The sequence below is a fragment of the Colobus angolensis genome, unplaced genomic scaffold (assembly GCF_000951035.1).
Source record: "Colobus angolensis palliatus isolate OR3802 unplaced genomic scaffold, Cang.pa_1.0 Scaffold40, whole genome shotgun sequence".
NCBI lineage: Eukaryota > Metazoa > Chordata > Mammalia > Primates > Cercopithecidae > Colobus > Colobus angolensis.
Genome location: NW_012117377.1, coordinates 4,176,561 through 4,181,868, shown reverse-complemented (window position 1 = coordinate 4,181,868; position 5,308 = coordinate 4,176,561). Strand labels below are relative to the sequence as shown.

Below are 5,308 nucleotides of genomic sequence, written 5' to 3'. Positions count from 1 at the left end.
TTTTTTTTTGTCATTCTTTAATTTCTATTCTTTACTTAGTTTTTCCTGTTTTTGAAACTTATATGAATAGACTGGGTGCAGTGGCTCACGCCTGTAATCCCAGCACTTCAGGAGGCCGAGGCAGGCGGATCACTTGAGGTCTGGAGTTGGAGACAAGCCTGGTCAACATAGTGAAACCCCGTCTCTACAGCAAGTACAGAAATTAGCCGGGTATGGTGGCGGGTACCTGTAATCCCAGCTCGAAACCAGGAGGCGGAGCTTGCAGTGAGCCGAGATGGCGCCACTGCACTCCAGCCTGGGTGACAGAGCGAGACTCTCTCAAAAAAAAAAAAAATATGTCAGCTGACGTCTTGTAATGAGTGACCTGAGTATAAAGGAAGGATAAGTACTACATTTATGTTACAGTTCGAATATGAAGACCTGTCAGTTTATTCCTATAATATTTTGATAAGTTATAGCTACCCTCATTTATGGCTAAAAAATATTCTTGTGATGTTTCAAAAGCCCTCTTTTCCTTAAGTTTAAAAAGTATGAAATATATGAAAGATTAACATCCTTAATATACAAAGGCATTTTCCAATCAATTATAAAAAATGTGAACAACCAAAACTTTTAAAATGGGACCAGAATATGAAGAGAAAATTTATAGAAAAAAATATATCAAGATAAAAACCATGTAAAACAGGATTCTCAGTGGCATTCATATTTAAAGAAATACAAATAAGCAAATGCACTTTTTTAACCTGTCAGATTTGAACTTACTTGGTTTTGGACAATTTACTCATCCTCTCTGGGCTTTTGTTTTCCTCATTTATATAATAGAAAGTGGAGAGAGAGAGATACATACATACATACATACATACATATATACATACATACATACATAGATACATAGAGAGTAAAGCAAGTTCTTCTTCAAAGCCTTCTTCAATATTTTTAGTAATTGTAGAGGTCCTAGAGGCAAATAGTAAGAAATAAGTAAACTTTGTGGCCTATAGAAATATATGCATGAATAAATTAGTGGGCTAGCTTCTGCACAGTACAGGTGGAGAAGCCTGTACCTAACCAACCCAAGCACGTTTATAACCAATTGGCCTGTAGAAATTTCCAGGCCTTTGAATTATTTTTCTCAGAAAGCTTGATTCCGGACAGTTGGCTTACCACAGTCAACACGGTGGCAGATTTTAGCATATCACCTTATTTGTCGTTTTTCAGCACTACCCAGCACTACTAACCATGCTGTCGAGTCTAGGAAATTAGCTAATAAGCTTCCCTTTAATGAGATTTGGAAAGGATTGTCCATTGGAAATGACAGTTGGTATAAGAAAAGAACATAGTGTTCAGATGTTTTGCTAGGGCTCCTTAATTTTTAGGTATTTGAATTGAATAGAAATTAGGGGGCTTTTTAAGATCTCATAACTTCTGGGGCTTTTTCAATGTGATAAAAACTTATGTAACCTCAGGGTTTTCTACCCTACAGAGCCTTTGTCTAGGGAGTTATGTTTCCATGGGGAGATTTCCTGACAGCACATCAGTGCTCCAGGCAGTGCTGATGGGTCTGACTGACAATTTCAGAAGAAAACCCAGACCTTTGTGTAGAACGGTTTAGTACCATTTTGAATTTTGTGAGTGTCCTCTCTGATTCTTGGCTCGGTCTAACGTAGTGTTCCTCAAACGCTGTTTTCTTTTTTAATGAGACCAACTGCAAATTAATTATTAAAATAATATCTCTACCAATCATCTTTCTCTAAATTTGTGTCTGCCCAGCACTTACCTTGTAATTACACCCTTTACGGCCACCCAGTTCTTTTCCCAGACTGATTCATGTTCTTTTATTAAGCTAAGCTAGAACTTTATAGCGCCCATGAGGTGCTCCAGGAGGAAAGAGTCAACATACAGGATGAAGAAAGAGGGTAGAGCCATATTAACTGATTTTCTTCCTTTGTCACGTATGACTACTTTTCATCCCTGAATTCGCCACATCCTTCTCTCCATCAACCAGCTCTGTACTTCCTGCTGCCTCCACCCTCACCTTAAAAATAGTTTTTGGTTTTTTTTTTTGCATTACACTTTCCCTCCATCCTTAAGCCTGAGAATTTTCATTTTCTCTGCCTTTGGCCTAAAACTCCCCGACCTTTCTTATACATTTACCTTCAATTTTTGCAGAGCCACGTATCTTCAAAGGGAAAAAACTCCCACAGGCCCACCTCACCAAACCTAGAAAGAAGACCATCAGAATTATAAAAGCATCAGTTCAATTCTGAGGTCATTACATTCGCTATTAAATAATTCACAGGTCATTAACTGCCCAGGCTGTGTCTTTCAAGCCCAGCTGTTGAAGGAACTAAATACTATAAATCATTAAGCATATTAAAGGAGAAAAATGTTGGGGGAGAGCAGTGGAGATGGATAATTAAATCAAATAGTGGAGATGCTGAGCAGGATGAAGTAATGGGATTTGGAGGCTAACTCTGTGCCAAGGGAAGATCGATATTCCAAGGTAATGCATGTCTGGGGAGTAAATGGAGCTGCCAAGCCAGTGGAGGCCATGGAAAGATCTGTGAGTTAGGGAGGAAACATTTCTATAGATGTAAGAGTGCTGGCCACTTGCCATGTGCAGTGTAAAATAAAGTCTTGACAGCCAACTAGGGAGGTCTTGAAGAGGTTGACAGTTAAGAACAGTGAAGTAGATGTTTGTTCCTCGTAGAAAATCTAAGGGCCACTCAGAAAAATATTTTCTTATCTGCATCCCTTTCTGTAGCCACGAACAAAACACCAGGAGAAGCTGCATGCGGCTAACTTTTGGCAGCCCTTCATTAAACAGATTTGCCCAAGTACAGTTTTCAATTCCCCAACTCTGACACAAATAGTAATAATAGTCATAACAAATATTTATTGAGTATTAGATGCCCATGATTACCTCTTTTAATTTTCTCAGCAGCTTTAAGAAAACGCTTCTATTATTGTTTCCTTTTTTCACATGGGACTCTGAGAGATTAAATGACTTGCCTGAGGGAACAGGTTAGTAAGCGGTGGATGTGCAGACTGTCTGGTTTTAAAAACCCTCCATTTCATCAGAACCTGCTGTGCAGTCAGGCACCTCCCGTGTTGGTAGATCTAGAGTCTAGGAGAGACAGGAAGAAGGACTTCTTTACACATTTGTATTTGGTCTTATGTAATCATGTTAATCAGAGTACACATAAGTAAAGACAACACATTTCCCCAGCCATACACATAAAGGAAAGATCTTTAAAGACCATCTCAGCTGTCTTTGATAATTTTGATGGTTATAAAATAAAGCACTTACTCTTAACAGGCTTTAAAACAATTGAATTATGCAAGGTAACACAAAAAGTGAACCAAGTATAAGTCAATACAACATAAGCTTTCTCTTTTTAGAATTACAGGCTTCTAATCATTCATTCCACCAACAAGAACTGGGTTTCTTCCAGAGCACACACAGAGACTATGGGACAAAGATGTGATACTGTGCCCACTCCTGTTGTTCCTCTGAGGAGCACAGAGATCCTACAGCATGTGCCAGATAATGGGGGATTTCAAATGAATAAAATACGAGTTCCAGTTTTCTAGCTGATAACCCAATGGGAGAAAAGCAAGACCCCTGAGTGACTACAGTACAAAGAAGGATGAGATTGTTGTTCCTCAAACTGTTATAAATTTTGAATGATCACCTTTTATTTCATGACGTAATATAGAACCCAGACAGATTAGGCAGACAGATTTCCGGCCTGAGGCAGCTCCAGGTATCCCACTTGAACTGGGATGAGCTGCAAGCCTCCCAGTGAGTTAAGTACCCAGACAGAGGATACCAGGGCAGAACCTTCACAATGTCCTTCTGTGAGCTTTAACAAAAGCCTGCTATGGCTCCCACCACTCTCCCTGAGGTCCCTGCTTGGCCCCCACAGTCATCCAAAGGCTCTGCTCACTCAGATGGCCCCATAACCTCAAATAGCCATATCATTCACCTTCTACCCTTGCTCATGTCTCAGAAATTGATTTTTTTAATATAAGGATTCTATGACTTCACAAAGTTTGATTTCCCCCAGAGAACTCTCAAAGAGAATTCCTCAGATGTTAGTTTCTCACACGTAAAATGCTTCCAGTAATTAAGTTTCTGTGCAAAATCCATCTCTTTTTTCCAAACTTCCCATTCTTTTACTTAGATCATGGAAACTCCTCCGCTCAATAGTAGCGTGTCTTGAATGCCTCTCCATTGCACCTTACAGGTGTATTTGTCACTCTCTAAGGAGGACCGCCAGACCTCCTGCTAACAAGGATGATCATCAACCTCCAGTCCATCTTCAAGGTGCTCCTGCAGCCAACAATAGGGCAGCTGGGCTAATAGGGCAATGGATGCAGAGTACCCATGAAGTGCAGGAAGCGGGCAGCAAGTGTTTCACACCACAGATCCCAAAACCCTAAATTCAGATGGCTTCTGGCATTAGGTGTTTTATTGTTTTCAGGATTCTGCATTGTCTTGATCAGAATTTCTTTTATAAGCATACCTGGACATGCTTAGTGTTTTCTCACTTGCAAATTACCTCACAGAGGTCTTCACCACCCTCATTTCTGTTTCTTTCTGAATATGAAGTATATCAGTCTGTGTCCAATCAGGAGACAGAAACCAAATAGCAACTTAAACTAAGGGAAATGTAATATAAAGAATTACTTATCTCTGGTTCAAAACTGTAAGAAAAGTCTTTATGTTACAGGAGGGATGAGGGGTGTATGCAAAGCTAGGGTTCAGACACATCGGAGAATGTGTGATTGCAGCCCTCTGGATACCGAAGTTGACTGGTCTGCCTGTAGTCTAAGTGTGTCCCAAATGTTGTATGGGGTATACTTATATTAAGGAATTATGACTGTTTATCTGAAATTCAAATTTAACTGGGAGTCTTGTTTTAATAAGTCTGACAGTCCTGCCTCTCGGATGCAAGTAAGGCACAGGTGAGCCATAGCAGGTGGCCACGCATGCAAGAAAGCAGAGGGAATAGGGCAACTGGCCTACATGGCACCCATGTGGAGAGGGCCATAAGAATGTTACCAACTGCCCAGGCCAGGGCTGCAAGGGCACTGAGGGACTATGTCTTTTAGGCATGTGGCTGTCACTGGGCATCACCAGATCTCTTCATACCCACACCAGTGGCCCACCAAGCACCAGCTGAAAATGGCAGGAGAGCCCCCTTGCTCCTGCACTGTCCCTCCAGCACCTCTACCAAGAAAGCTCAACCTCATGCTGTCTGTGCAGGAGAAAAGCTGAAAGGAAACTCCTCCATTATCACAGAGC

At 40.8% G+C, this 5,308-nt stretch overlaps 1 protein-coding gene across 4 annotated transcripts in view; it reads left to right on the top strand.

Moving 5' to 3' along the window:
• PLD5 (phospholipase D family, member 5) overlaps positions 1–5,308 on the top strand; it is a 442,862-nt gene that overhangs the window by 279,387 nt on the left and 158,167 nt on the right. The gene's annotated exons all lie outside the window — the stretch shown is intronic.